Genomic DNA, 16,163 nt, shown 5'->3' on the forward strand with positions numbered 1-16,163 from the left:
CCCTGCAGTAGTAACACCTGCTGCAACAATCACGCCAGAAGCTGCCCCAGCAACAGGCAGGGAGGACACAGGTGGGAGCACAGGGCAGCCACCGCTGCGCAGGCGTCGCAGGGCAAGACCATCTGGGCTGCAGTCTGCATCCTGGATACTTCCTCCAACCACCAGTGAGGCACATCTGCTGCGTGGTCAGCGCCTGCAGAACAGAATATTGGGCAGGATTAGTGGTGTGCTGCACCGTTTTGTGCGAAACAACCATGCAAGCTTGCAGCACCTCAACAGACGCATGGACATGATGTGCCAGAACACTGGGGACCTTGCCCTTGCCATTAGGGAACTGGCGGGAGGACTGCTGGCCCAGGCAGAGGCTGGGCGGCGCAGAGATCGCCAGATAATGCAACGACCGGACAGGATGTCCACATCGATCGGCAGTCTCGCCATTAATACAACAGGCCTGTCGAGGAGGACAGTTGGGCTGCAAGTAGAGATGGGCCATTTTGCTGGGGATGTTGCCAGGGGCCTGGGATGTCTCACCCACATAATTGAACTTATGGAGACACGGGAAATGTCAAGGGCCACAGGGGAAACCCCCCAAGACAGTGAAGAGGGCTCAACAGTGAGCAGTGTCTCTGCCACTGACAGCAGGGTGCTGAGGAGTGGTAGGCAGAGCACCACGGACGCAGCAGGGACCAGCCAGGCTGGCAGGAGGGGCAGGAGATCATAGATAACACCCAGGACCATTAAATGTGGCACATGGCGTTAATGTGCCACATGACTGGTTGGCATTTTCCTGCCCATGGACAATTTCGACTTGTATATAGCTTCTTAATTACAGTAATAAAACAGGTATTTTTGTTCCACTTAACAAATGGAGTTTTTGGTTAATAGGTGAGTATGGTGGGAGTTGACACGTACCGTCCGAAATATTGTGTTGCAATGTGGTCCCGTCTCAGTCTGCCTTGATTAGCTAGACTCCGATCCCCATGATGGCGATGTGGTTGTTCTTGCCCTTCATCATCAGGATCTGGGTCTGCAGGGGTGAGAGGTAGCCCACGTCGGGTGGCTATGTTGTGGAGGATGGCGCATGCGACCACAATTTTGAATGCGGTAATGGGGGTGTATTGGAGGGCACCTCCACTGCGGTGGAGGCATCTGAATCTTGCCTTCAGGAGTCCGAAGGTGCGCTCGATGAGGTTCCTGGTCCTCTTATGCGCACTGTTGTATTGCCTCTCTGATTCAGTTCTGGGTGTTAAAAACGGAGTCATGATCCAAGGCCTGAGAGCATAGGCACTGTCACCTGTTGGGCACAAAAGTACACTGTTAGGAAGTCCAGATAGTCGTGCACAGTGACCTGTGTGTATGTCTGCAAGTGTCTGTGGCTCTACCTAGGAGGTAACCGTCTCCGAATTCCCCACGTTCCAGGCGTTGATGTATCCCACTATGCCTAAAAATGTATGAGTCATGGGTACTGCCTGGAAACTTAGCTACGATGTCGGTGATGACATAATGGGCATCACAAACAACCTGTATGTTGAGTGAGTGGGTACACTTCCTGTTGCGGAAAATGTGTTCCAGATTAGCAGGGGGGCATATTTGAATGTGTGTCCCATCTACACACCCTATGACATGGGGAAAGTGGGCAATGCGGTAAAAGTCCAGCTTGGTGCTGTGCATTTCTGCCTCATTCCTTGGTAAGTATATGAAGTGAGACATGTGCGTAACCAAGGCATCTAGGAAGGCCCTGAGGAACCTTGACACTGCACTTTGGGATACCCCACCTGCCACAGCAATGACCCCCTGATAGCTCCCTGAGGCCAAGAGGTGCAGTGAGCATAGTACTTGCACATGCGTAGGAATGGCGCAGCCACGCAGAGTCTGGTGTTCTAGCTGTGGTTTGAGTAAATCTATTAATTCTAGAATGGCTGCGCTGCTAAGGCGGTATTTGTCATAGATCTCCTCTTCAGTTTGCTGAAAAAGAGTCTGCCTGGCTCTATATATCTTCTCCTGTCTGTGGCCCCTCCTCCTCCTCTGCTGGGCTGCGTAGACTCTCCTCCTCACTGCTATCAGGTATATCTCCGCCATCTTGAGTAACCCAGATGGCTTCTGGTTCCCCTTTTATACTTTGGTAATGGTTACCACCTGCTCTGAGTTAGTGGTAAATGGGACATGCAAACTGGGCTTTTTGCGACTAGTCGCAATTTGCGAGTTGCAATTGCATAAGGTTTGAGACTCGCAAATTGCGACTTGCTATTTGCGGGTCGCAAAATGGGGTCGCAACGGATGCGACTCGCAAACGGGTCCCATCGCTTTTTGCGAGTCGGAAATGGGCTTTTTGCATCCCATTTCCGATTTTGCACTGTCGCAAATTGCGATTCTGCCCGTTTACGAGTCGCACACCTTTGCTACATCTGGCCCTAAATTCATATACGCCATATTGCATTGATGAGAAACCCGCTAACATGAGGTTCCGATTTGAGAAGTTTATTTCGAGACAGTATGTCAAATCAAATAAAATTCCAGGGACGAAGGATAGGCTCAAAGGAAGTTAGTCCCGGTGACGAACTGGCCTTGAAAGTGATGGCGAAGCAGCAGCATCTCAGCCCTCATAGTAAAACAAACATGACACTGATGCTAAGCCCTGTTCCTGGAGAGGACATGGACGTCTATTGCCAGACCGAAGTACTCTAAACATCAAGTGCATTTAGTGCTTGATAACAGCTGGTCCAGTGTGTAGGAAAGTAGCCTCTTTCTATCATGGTTACCCCCACTTTTGTCCTGTTTGTGAGTGTGTGTAAGTGTGTTTTTACTGTGTCACTGGGATCCTGCTAGCCAGGACCCCAGTGCTCATAGATAAAAACCTATATGCCAGTGTGTTTTGCCTGTCTCACTGGGATCCTGCTAGCCAGGACCCCAGTGCTCATAGTTTGTGGCCTAATGTGTATGCCTGTGTAGTGCCTAACTGTGTCACTGAGGCTCTGCTAACCAGAACCTTAGTGCTTATGCTCTCTCTGCTTTTAGTTTTGTCACTGAGGCCAGTGACTTCATTTACCAATTTCTATTGGTATACTGAACCCTCCTTATAAGTCCCTAGCATATGGTACCTAGATACCCAGGGTACTGGGGTTCCAGGAGATCCATATGGGCTGCAGCATTTCTTTTGCCACCCATAGGGAGCTCAGACAAACACTTACACAGGACTGTCACTGCAGCCTGCGTGAAATAGTGCACACACTATTTCACAGCCATTTTCACTGCACTTAAGTAATTTATAAGTCACCTATATGTCTAACCTTCACTTGCTGAAGGTTAGGTGCAAAGTTACTAAGTGTGAGGGCACCCTTGCACTAGCAAAGGTGTCCCCACATAGTTCAAGGCCACTTCCCCAGACTTTGTGAGTGCGGGGATGCCATTACACGTGTGCACTACATATAGGTCAATACCTATATGTTGCTTCACAATGGTAACTCCGAATATGGCCATGTAACATATCTAAGATCATGGAATTGTCCCCCATTCCAAATCTGGTATTGGGGAGCCAATTCCGTGCATCCTGGGGGCTCCACCATGGACCCCCAGTACTGCCAAACCAGCTCTCTGAGGCTTGCACTGCAGCTACAGGTGCTGCCACCTCACAGAGAGGGTTCTGCTCTCCTGGGGTCTGAGCAGCCCAGTCCCAGGAAGGCAGAACAAAGCATTTCCTCTGAGAGCAGGGTGTTACACCCTCTCCCTTTGGAAATAGGTGTTACAGGCTGGGGAAGGGTACCCTCCCCCAGCCTCTGGAAATGCTTTGAAGTGCACAGATGGTGCCCTCCTTGCATAAACCAGTCTACACCGGTTCAGGGACCCTTTCTCCCCTGCTCTGGTGGGAAACTGGACAAAGGAAAGGGGAGTGACCACTCCCCTGTCCATCACCACCCCAAGGGTGGTGCCCAGAGCTCCTACAGTGTGTCCCAGACTACAGCCATCTTGCTTTGCAAGGTGTGGGGGCATTCTGGAGGGCTCTGAGTGGCCAGTGCTAGCAGGTGACGTCAGAGACCCCTCCTGATAGGTACATACCTGATAAGGTAGACAATCCCCCTCTCAGGGCTATTTAGGGTTTCTCCTGAGAATTCTCTTCAGATTCTGCTTGCAGGTTTCCTTCAGGAATCCTCTGCAACCACTTCAGCATCCTCTGACCTCGGATCAACCGCAGCCTGCTCCAAGAAACGCTGTTACTGCAACAAAGTGTATACAAGAGACACTTTTCTTCAGCAACCTCAGCTCCAAGTCAGCAACTGCAACAGTTTCCACGGTGTACATGCTCTGGGGACTCCCTGTCTTCATCCTGCACCAGAAGAACCAAAGAACTCTCCCGTGGAGTGACGAATCACTCCCCTGCTCCAAGCAGGCACCTTCCAAGGCAAAGACCAGTACCCTGGGACTCCTCTCACGGCAACTAGTGTGCTCCTAAGGACACAGAAGTTGGACATCATCAACATAGACTGTCCTGAGGTCCTGCTGACGCTATTTGGAGGAGGTAAGACCTTGCCGTCCCCAAGAATGACGGTACCCCTGTGTTTAGTGTCTTCTTCACCTCCTGAAGCCTCTGTGCACTCTTTGCAAAATTCCTTCGTGCACAGCTTGGCCCAGCACTCCACCCTGCTATGCTCAACTCACTGAGTTGTTCTCCGGCGGCGTGGGACCTTCTTTTGTTGTGCTGCATCAACCACATTTTGCACCTCCTTTGAACCTGGATCCTGCAGCTTCTGGGGGTGCTGGCTGGCAACCTGAGGGCTCTCTAAAGTGCTGAGAGCCCTCTCTTCCTCCTCACACAGAGTTGAGGCCCCTAGGTCCCTCCTGGGTCCATCCAGCGCCATTTTGATGAAAGATTCACTTTTGCCATAGCAAAGGCTTGTTGGCACCTTCCAACATGAAATCTCGTCTGCAATGATCTTCACGCCGTGGGACAACTTTTACATCTTCCTAGGGTGCATTTCTGCAGTCTTCTACTAATCGGGGACTCTTCTTTTGCACCCTCTTCTGGGTTGGCATGGGCTCCTGTCCTTCCTGGAACTTCTTTCGACTTCTGGACTTGGTCCCCTTTCTTTGCAGGTCCTCAGGTCCAATAATCCAGCAGTTGTTCTTTTCAGACTTGGTTAGCTGCTGCAAAATTCCAAAAACGAGGTGTAGTGTGTCCTAAGGAAACTTGCAGTACTTTACTCCTGCTTTTCTGGGCTCTGGGGTGGGGTAATTTGCTTACTTTTACTGTATTCTTACTCTCCCAGCGATTCTGCACACACTACACTTGTCTGGGGGGAATTCGTGATTCACATTCCCCTTTTTTAGTATATGGTTTGTGTTGCCCCTAGACCTATTTTCTCCCATTGCATTCTATAGGATTTCCTACTGTTTGCATTGTTCTATGACTATTTACTTGTCTAATTTTGGTGTCCAGTGTATATATTGTGTATAATACTTACCCCCAGAAGGAGTATTGTCTCTAAGATATTTTTGGTACTGTGTCACCCAAATAAATACCTTTATTTTTGGTAAGACTGAGTATTGTCTTTACTTGTGTATAAGTGGTATTGCATGAGCTTTGCATGTCTCCTAGTTCAGCCTAAGCTGCTCTGCTTTAGCTACCTCTATCAGCCTAAGCTGCTGGAACACTACTACATTCACTGACAAGGGACAACTGGACCTGGTGTAAGGTGTAAGTACCCAAGATACCCACTACAAACCAGGCCAGCCTCCTTCACAGCGCAGGCTAGGGCCCCCACCATCCCTGGGCCCCAGTGCCACTGCATCAGTGACAGTTACGCCCCATGTATGTATGTTTATGATATTTCTACAGCGAAAACTTAGTCAAAAGGCAACCAGTACTGTACGTTGTCAAAGACATGCGCAAAGTCAATGAGTGATAAGAGAGGAAGCTGGATTATGGGCAGTTAGGGCACTGGGATGTAGTGTTCTTTGAAAAGTCTTCAACTCTCTCCTAAATTGACACAGTGTTGGGTGATCCTGATGGATATAGGGATATTGTTCTAGATCCTGGGTGAATAGATGGAAAAGTCCTGCTGTATTTTTTTTTTTTTTTTTGTACACTTCTTAGTCTTAGTCTGGTGGTGTCCTGGCTTGTAGAAAACTACTAGAGAGGGTGAGCTTGTCTGCAAAAAAAGTTGGTTGGAGCGCTGCTCATGATGTCTTTGTAAATGATGCAGCTGGTTCTATTGAGGGTGTGGACTGACAAGGGAAGGCAATGGAGTTCCCCGAGGATGGAGGTCATGTGATCATATTTCTTCAGGCCCTGGATGAGACATGTTGCAGAATGTAAGATGTCTTTAAAAGGTGCTAGTGTGGAAATGGGAAGGCCAATGAGCAGAGCATTACCATCATCCATATACAAGTATGAGGGCTTGAACAACAGTTCTGAAGGTGCTTTCTTGAGGAAACAGTTTGACTTACTTTCTGATGTCAGGCTGCCTTTGTTTTTTGGGCAATGTGTTTCTTGATGGTGAGGTTGGTGTCTAGGGTGACTGAAAGTGGTTTGACATTCAATTAAAGTAGCAGTTCAAACCTGTCAAGGTTCAAGTAATCAACCCAGGTTTGTACAGTTTCTTGTTTGTTTTGATCAATCAGGTATCACTCTATGACATTTCTATGCTTTTTCAATCTACTTTATGATCAATACCATTCTCATTATCTCCCATGCTCTTGTCTGTGTGCTCTCTGTGTATGGTGCTGACTTTCTTAATGGCCTTCTCAATAGCTTCTACTTACAAATTAAAATGAAAAAACTCCTGAAATTCCCCAGTTATGGTTTTCTCTGCAAGTCATAGCCCTCACACCTGCCCTGAAAACCACCACTCACCTTGAATACATCAAAGCTTGAAGATGCGCTGCTCGGCAGAAGAGATGCATCAGTCCTCCTCAGGGATGTGACGTTCAGCAGAGGATGCATCAGTTTTGCTGGGAAAGCACCTTAGACCCACTTCCAAGGGTCGAGGACTGGGGTGGCACCACTTGGTAGGGTAGACTGACAGATGCCAGCATCCAGGTGCAGAAGCAGGGTATTTGGACATCTTTTATGTCCCAGAGACTTCAGATCAGGAGACCAACCAGGTAGCCCTTGGAGTCACTCTGGGTTCAAGTGATGCAGGTCAAGCCCTTCTCAACCAGTCAGGGGGACAGCAGGCGACAGGGCATCAAGGCAGGAGTCCAACAAAGCAACAGTCCAGCAGAGTGGCAGTCTGTCAGCAGCACAGCAGTTCTTCTTCCTGACAGAGTATTCACAGGTTCAGAAGTATACTGAAGTGGTGGTGTCAGAGGTCCAGTACTTATACACTGTTGGGCCTTAGAAGTGGGGAGACCTCAGAGACATGCCTTTGAAGTGCACAGAGACCATGTGTTTCCTAACCTGGCTCCAGACTCACTACAGGGGGTTATTCAGCTTTTTGTGTGGGGACAGGACACAGCCTATTAAGGTGTAAGTGAGGCTGTATTCAACTCCTCCTTACTATCCTGCCAGGATGGCACATTAAATCACACCTAAGCTCCCATTGTGTGCGGCTATCTAAGGGGAATACAAAAAGCCCAGCTGTCACCCACGCCAGACAAGTGAGCAGAGGCGGGCAGCAGGCACCAAATGGCTACAGTACGAAAATGCCAAGTTTCTCAAAGTAGCATTTTCAGAAGTGCAATTTGAAATCCAACTTCACCATAAGTTGTGACTCCAGAGACACCAAACTTTAAGGTGGTCATTTTGACCTCAGCGGTCTTTTTTCAAGACCGCTGAGGGACCGCCGTGCGGAAGACCGCCAGTGGTGGCGGTTTTCCGCTCTGCATATTATGACTGTTGGCAGCTCTCCGTCCTTTTCCGGACGGAGAGCCGCCAACAGCCATACTGGCGGGTGGCGGGGAAGTGGAGGTTGCTCCACCTCCACCGTCACGTCAACAGAACACCGCCCACCGAATCACGTCCTGTGATTCGGTGTGGCGGTGTTCTGTTGGCGGTGTGGTGTCGGCGGAGCAGCCCCCATGGTTCCCGTCCCCTCCCGGAGGATCGTCGGACCAGGTAAGTCGATCGTCCGTGAGGGGAGGGAGGTGAGGGGGTGTTGTGTGTTGTGTGCGTGCATGGGGGTGTGCGTGTGTATATGTAGTGAGGATGTCTGAGTGCCTGTATGCTTGCGGGGGTGTCGCGAGTATGGGAATGAGTGCGTGTATGTCTGTAGATTTGCCTGCATGGTTGTGTGCGTGTATGTTTGAATGTGGGTGTGCGTGTCTGACTGTGTGTGTGGATGTTTGCATGTATGTCGGTGTGTGTGCGTGTATGTGTATTGGTGGTGCCTGCGTGCGTGTCGTGTGTGCATGAGTGATGTGATGTTAGGGTCAGGGTGGGGAGGGGGGTCCTGACACCTTTGGGGGGTGGCAGGGGTGTTGGGGGGTGTAGGGGAGGGAGTCGGGGTGGGGGAGACCCCTATCGGTGCCAGGGAAGGAATTCCCTGGCACTGATAGTGCTTACCGCCATGGATTTCACTGCGGTTCCAACCGCAGGAAATCCATGGCAGTAAGCCGGGTCCAAATACCGCCGGCAGTATAGTGACGACTGCCTGGCTGGAGACCCTGGTCTCCAGCCCAGCGGGCGGAACGGAGAAGCGGCGGATGACCATGGCGGTAACCGCCATGGTCATAATTCCCAAAAAAAAGACCGCCAGCCTGTTGGCGGTCTTACCACCGCTTCTCCGCCGTCCGCCAGGGTTGTAATGACCGCCTAAGTGTTCATCTCTACCATATTGTGAATTACACTTATAAAATGTAATAAGGTAATCTCAATGTTAGCCTATGGGAGAGATTGGCCTTGCAGTAGTGAAAATTACTTTGGGAGTTTTTTATTACTAGGACAGGTAAAACGTCGAAGTATATGTACTGCTTTTTACATGCATTGCACCCTGTCTTCAGGGTTGTCCAGGGTCTACCTTAGGGGTGACATGTATGTGCATATAGGCCAGTCAGTGAGGGAAGACAGCAGTCCCAATCTTGTCAAAGAGTGGGGTCACTGAGACTGATGACCCCACCCCACTCTGTGATGAGGTGCCACTGATTGACACTTGGCCCTGAGCACTTCAGGGATTAAAACTGAAGCACACAGGTCTGAAGCAATCACTGACGCTACCCCTGTCAATGAGGGGTAGGGCCTCGAGGCCCTTTGCCAGGCTGAACAGGTCACGCCCACAAGAGCTGCGACTTCTTCAGCCCAGCAAATTTTCAGCTCAGGCAGCCAGGAGCCTGCACATTTAGCGCATGTTCAGATCCTGGCTGCCTGACCTGAACTAGAAGTGTGTCTGTCAGGCTGTCTTTTGCTCAGCCTGACAGACACACTTTTTACCTGGATAAAGGTGGGTGGCGTGGACCTAAGCCCGTACGGACAGGCCACTACTGCCTCGGACGGTGCTCCAACGTAAAGTCTAATTTCTGTAGGGAGATGGACCACCTCAACAGCTTGGCATTTTCACCCCTCATTTGCATGAGCCATCTGAGGGCCCTTGGTTTGTCTGAACCTGGACGTAAACTCAAACAGGTATGGTCTCAACTTCTACAGTGCCCAGACCACAGCAAAAGCTTCTCTTTCAATCTCCCTCCACCATGTTCCAGTTGAGGTAGCTTCCTGCTAATAAAGGTTACTGGTTTGTCTAGGCCCTCTTCATTCAGCTGTACAAAAACCACACCTATGCCATGCCATACCCCTTAACAAATCTTCTGTAGTATCCTCACTTCTGTCTGACGTTTTGGTGGTTGCCAGGGCGTGATACTTTAAATCTTGGCCTGGGGTGGGGCTGCAACTTGCCCCCACCTACTAGGTACCCCAGGTACACCAAGGAACGCTGCCTGTTAGAAATGGAGTCTTTAGTTGGTGGAGTATACAACCTTGTGCAAATAGGGACCACAATCCTAGTCAGGGTAAGTCACAACACAATCCAAATTATCCTGTGCCCACCCTCTGGTAGCGTGGCACTGAGCAGACAGGCTTAACTTAGAAGGCAATGTGTAAAGTATTTGTCCACTAAATCATACAGTAACACCGTGAAAACACCTCAAGCATACATCACACAGGTTTAGAAAAATAGATATTATTTATCTGAATAAAATAAAGGTCAAAACGACAAAAATCCAATAAGCACGAGTTGAAATATAACTTTTAAAAGGTTTAAAAGAGTCTCAATCCTTAGACATCAACAGTTGTTTCTTTGTTACACACGGTACCTGGGATGCATCAAAAATAACGACGAGAATGCAGAGGAGGATATGGAAAAATAAGGTGTTGCGTCACATTTTCCGGCACTGCACAGACAATGCATTGTTTCTTTCCACACCTCAAGGGCTTGCATCGTTTTTCAGCTTGCAGTCTCGGTTCCTCACTGCGACGCGGGGATATTTTGACGCCCAGAGTTGATGCATGGAAAATCCTTGATGTGCTGGGAGAAGGAGCAGGCGCTGCATCGATCTGGTAGGCAATGCGTCAAAGTTTCCGTCACAAGGCAGGCGCTGAGTTGAATTTCCAGTCAGGAAATCAGTGCTGCATCATTCCGGTTGGCTGTGGGGCAATTTCTTAGCCGTAATGCAGACTCTGGGTCAATTTTTGCAGGCGTTGCATTAATTTTTAATGCACAAGGAGTTTCTTGAAGAGATTAAGGCCCTCATTACGATTCCGGCGGCCGGCGGAGGCCGCCCGCCAGAATTCCGCCCTCCATAATACCGCTCCGCGGTCAGAAGACCGCGGAGGGTATTATGAGTTTTTCCCTGGGCTGGCGGGCGGTCTCCAAAAGACCGCCCGCCAGCCCAGGGAAAAACTCCCTTCCCACGAGGATGCCGGCTCGTAATAGAGCCGGCGGAGTGGGAAGGTGCGACGGGTGCTGTTGCACCCGTCGCGTATTTCACTGTCTGCAAGGCAGACAGTGAAATACATTTTGGGGCCCTCTTACGGGGGCCCCTGCAGTGCCCATGCCGTTGGCATGGGCACTGCAGGGGCCCCCAGGGGCCCCGCGACTCCCCCTCCCGCCATCCGGTTCCCGGCGGGAGAACCGCCAGGAACTGGATGGCGGGAGGGGGAGTCGGAATCCCCAAGCCGGCGCAGCAAGCTGCGCCGGCTTGGAGGATTCCTTGGGGGCAGCGGGAAACCGGCGGGAGACCGCTGGTTTCCCTTCTCTGACCGCGGCTAAGCCGCCGCGCTCAGAATGCCCCGCGGGGCACCGCCGGCCTGTCGGCGGTGCCACCGCGTCCTGCGGCCCTGGCGGACGTAATCCGCCAGGGTCGTAATGACCACCTAAGTCCTTGTTGACCCTAAGACTTCAGAAACAGGAGGAATGCTCAATCCAAGCCCTTGGAGAGCACTTTTGGGGAAGGCAGAGTCCTTCCAGTCAAGTCAGAGGCCGGGCAACAGCAGGGCAGCAGTCCTTCTCAGCAAAGCAGTCCAAATGAGTCCTTTGGGCAGCCAGGCTGCTCTCTGACAGGGTTCAGGTGTAGGTCCAGAAGTGACTGAGTTGGTGGGGTCAGAGACCCAGTTTATATACCCCAAAATGCCTTTGAAGTGGGGGAGACTTCAAAGAGTGGTTTAGAAGTGCAGAAGTTCCCCTTTCAGCCCAGTGCTCTGTGCCAGGGCCCCTGTGGTGATATATCAGTCCTTTGTGTGTGGGCAGGCCACTGGCCTTTGAAATGTAAGTGTCAGGTCCTCCACCCTTCCAGCCCAGGAAGACCAATTCAGCATGCAGATGAATACAGATGTGACTGAGTGTCCTGTGTTTGTGGTTGCCTGGGTGAAATGCACAGATCAGACTTTGATTGGAGACAGGCTGTAAGGAACAGATGTGCAGAGAAATGCTCACTTTCTAAAAGTGGCATTTCTAAAATAGTAATATAAAATCCAACCTCAACAATAAGCAGGATTTTCTATTACTATTCTGGCTATACTGAATATGACCTGATTACCCCTTTCAGGTCAGAATCTAGCACTCAAAAGTGTATGAGGGCAGTCATAATAATAGTTTAGGAAAGGAGCAGGCCTCACAGTAGTGGAAAACAAATTTAGATGTTTTTCACTACCCAGACATATAAAACACATATGTACATGCCCTGCCTTTTACCTACATAGCTCCCTGCCCTATGGGTTACCTAGGGCCATCCCTAGGGGTGACTTATATGTAGAAAATGGGGAATTTAAGGCTTGGCATGTACTTTTAAATGCCAAGTCGAAGTGGCAGTGAAACTGCACACACAGGCCTTGCAATGGCAGGCCTGAGACATGGTTAAGGGGCTACATATGTGGGGGGCACAATCAGTGCTGCAGGCCCATTAGTAGCATTTAATGTACAGGCCCTGGGCACATGTAGTGCACTTTACTATGAACTTATAAGTAAATCATATATGCCAATTGGGGATGAACCAATGTTACCATATTTAAAGAAGAGAGCATATGCACTTTAGCACTGGTTAGCAGTGGTAAAGTGTGCAGAGCCCTAAAACCAGCAAAAACAGTGTCAGAAAAGTAGAGGGAGGTAGGCAAAAAGTTGGGAGATGACCACCCTAAGGCTGTCAGGTCAAACACTGCCCTATCTGGCATGCACTGGCCTTGCAGTGAGGTCTGCCTGCTGCAGATCCTGAAGCACCTCACGGAGGTGTTGCAGGTGTTCCTCCCGCTGGAACTGTAGACAGCATTGTAGCCTAAGCAGGAAGCACAAAAGGCCTCCTTACCAGTCAGGACCCTGTTCACCAAACTCTGGAAGGTGGCTGGTGCATTCTTCAAGCCAAAGGACATCACCTGAAATTGGTAATGGCCCTCCTCTGGGGTTGAGAATGCTACCCCCCCGTCAGAGCAATCTGTCAGTAGCCTGATGTCAAATCAAAGATACTGAGTAATTTGGCAGCACCCAGCCTGTCGATGAACTCATCAGCCCAGGGGATGGGGTGTGCGTCCATCTTGGTGATGAAATATAGTCCCCGGTAGTCCACACACATCCTGAGTTCTGAAGAGGCCCCCAGTGAGGCAGCCTTTGGTACCAGTGCCACTGGGCTGAGTCAGGGGCTACTGGAGGGCTCAATCAACCACAATACCAGAATCTTGGAGACCTCCTCCTTGATTCTGGCCCTCACCTTATCTGATAACCTGTAAATGTTGTTCTTCACAGGTAAGCTGTCTCCAATGTCGATACTGTGGATGCCCAGTTATGTGAGTCCAGGGGTGAGAGAGAACAGAGAGGTGAACTGTCCCGATAACTGGTAACAGTTGCTCTACTGCTGTGGGGTTAGGGAAGAATAGAGGTTGACAACTTCCACTGACCCATTGTGTTCCTGTGCAGAGAGGAGGTCAGGGAGAGGCTTGCTCTCTTCCTGCACCTTCTCATCTGTCACTATGAACGTGCTCATTTCGGACCCCTCAAAGTGTGGCTTAGGTCGCTTCACATGAAGCACCCTTAAGGGGTTCCTAGGAGCCTAGAGATCTACCCAGTAAATGGACTCCCCTAACCACTCCTTTGCTTCATATGGGCTGGTCCAGTGGTCCTGGAGAGATCTGAGCATTACTGGCTCCATGAGCCATTCTTTCTGGCCAGGTTGAAACTCCACCAAAGTGGCCTTCTGGTCATACCAGAGTTTCATGAGTTTTTGACTGGCCTTGAGATTGCTTTTTGGCTTTTTCCAGAAGTGGTGCACCTGGTTGCGGAGGGCCAGCGTGTAGCTGACCATATCCTGGGAGCTTGTTCCGACCCCTTCTTGACAAAGCTCAGAGATCCTCTAACAGGGTTGCTATATAAGAAATCAAAGGGGCTAAACCCTAGTCCTTTCTGTGGCACCTCCCTGTAGGCAAAGAGAAGGCATGGCAAGAGGATTTCCCATTTACACCTCATGGGCTCAGGTATGCCCATAATCATGCCTTTCAAGGTCTTGCTGAATCTCTCGACAAGGTCACTGACTTGGGGTTCCAAGGAAAAGGTATGTGAGGTTAGAAATAAATCCACTTGTCAAAGTGATTGTGATACAGGATTCAAATGTAGACACATTGTTCTAAAAGTAAATGATGGTGAAAGAACTAGTCCGATGGATGAGATCATTATCAAGAGTGAAGGAAAGGAAGTTCTCTTTGATGTTGGAGCCAAAATCACAATTTTCTCTAGGGAGTTTTTATCTTTAAAAGCTCAAAGATAGACTCATACTATTTAGACCAGACATCAGGCATTGTGCATATGGAGGTGAACCCATTAAACTGTATGGATGTTTCTGTGGTTTGATCAAATACCAAAAAGGTACACAAATGCAAACATTTATGTATCACAGAAAGGGGGGCAGCATATTAAGCTGTTTCCATCAAAGTGCTTTAGGTGTCATGCTTGATCCCAATATTTGACTGTCCATAAAAATGAAGGAAATTTTCAATGTGAATGGAGTGTATATGCATAGTATGACAGATAATGCATTTGTACAAGGATTGACAGCAAGTTTCCCACTGGTTTTCCAAGACAAGCTTGGCTGTCTTCACTACTACATACATCATACATGGTTTGTGGATGGAGACAAGCCAATGTGTGGGAAGGTTCCAAATGTTCCAGTAGCATTGATTAAGGAAATGAGTTTGGAGCTGGAAAACATAAGAGAGAGGGTGTAATTGAGGAAGTGGAAGGTACAGAGTGACTAGCTCTGGTAGTCACAGCCAGGAAGGCCAATGAAAGTTTACGCTTGCGCATCAATGAGTAAATTGAATAAACATGTGGTTGTAGACAGGTATCCCTTGCCAAATATCTCTGATATACTGATGTTACTGCAGGGAGCTGACGTTTTTTCCCACCATTGACTTAACATCAGCATATCATCAGACCAGTCTTGATGAAGCGCCTGAGACCTCATAGGTTTCCTTATGCACTTTGGAACATTTAGATACGCTAAGCTTAATATCTGCAGCCTCAGTGTTTCAGAGGGCCTTACAGAAGGCGTTGAAGGGTCTCAGAGGTATAAGGATTTAGCAAGAGGATGTTTTGTTCTTTGGAAAAGATATTCTTGAGCATGATAGAAGGGTAAAACAGATTTTGTAAAGACTTGGTGAGTTTAACCCGAGTATCAAAGTGGAGAAATGCAAATTTCGTAGGAACTCTATAGATGAGGGTATCATGCCCAAAGAGGATATTGTTGACTCCACACAGAAGCTAAAGTTTCTGTACAATAAGGAAGAACTGATGAGGTTTACTGGTACGGTGAAGTGCGACAACAAGTTTGTAAAGGGATTTGTGGGGATCTGTGTCAATATGAGAAATTTGCTACATAAAGGAGTGGAATCTTTGTGGAGTGATGCGTGTGAAGGGGAGTTTAGAGAAATAAAGGAAAGGTTGAACAAAGCTCCCAAGTTGAGAAATTTCAACTCAAGCTACAAGTCTATACTTACAACCGATGCCAGCATGAAAATCTTAGGTGTGGTTCCGCAGCAAGGTGGATACAATTCTGAAAAAGTCATCTTATTCTTGTCACAAGATTTTAAAGGTGCTGAATTACAGTACTCTGTCATAGAAAGGGAAGTCCTAGCAGTGCATTGGGTTGTCAAAAAAAGTACAAATCTATTGTGGGGTGGCAAAATTGAAGTTTGAATTGATAACAATAAAGCCTCTCTGTGAGAGTTATAAATTCTAAAAAGGAAGGAATTGACTGGGGTGGGCCGAGCTCGTGGAGTTCAACTCCATGGAATTCCACAGTTATCTCAAAACTCAGTGAAATTCAGGGGTCTGAGTGCGGCAAAATGCTGCCCTATCCTAGTGATGATGATGATGACTCTGGTGTGCATGATTGCTGACATGTGAACCCCTACAGTTTTTTGGATAGCCTAAGCTGCCAATATAAAATACTGGCACGCTGAATGTGCATGTGGGTTATAAAGTAACCAGTGGCCAGGATCAAGCGGCAACAATATGACTTTGCAAGACCTGTTGAGACCTGCAAGACCTAAGGGAAAGTGCTTAGCTGCGACACTGGAAGTGGCCTCATGACGGGAGATATTTTGAAGTAAAGCAGAAGTCATACAGAATGACATGACAGTGGCAGAAGCTAGGTAGATCTCAAGAGCGCAGCCATGTTGGTTTCTCCACGCTGGACGGGAAAGGCAACATTCAGCATGGAGGGGCACATGACCAGTGAACGGACGCAACCACCTCACGTTT

The sequence above is a fragment of the Pleurodeles waltl genome, chromosome 9 (assembly GCF_031143425.1).
Source record: "Pleurodeles waltl isolate 20211129_DDA chromosome 9, aPleWal1.hap1.20221129, whole genome shotgun sequence".
NCBI lineage: Eukaryota > Metazoa > Chordata > Amphibia > Caudata > Salamandridae > Pleurodeles > Pleurodeles waltl.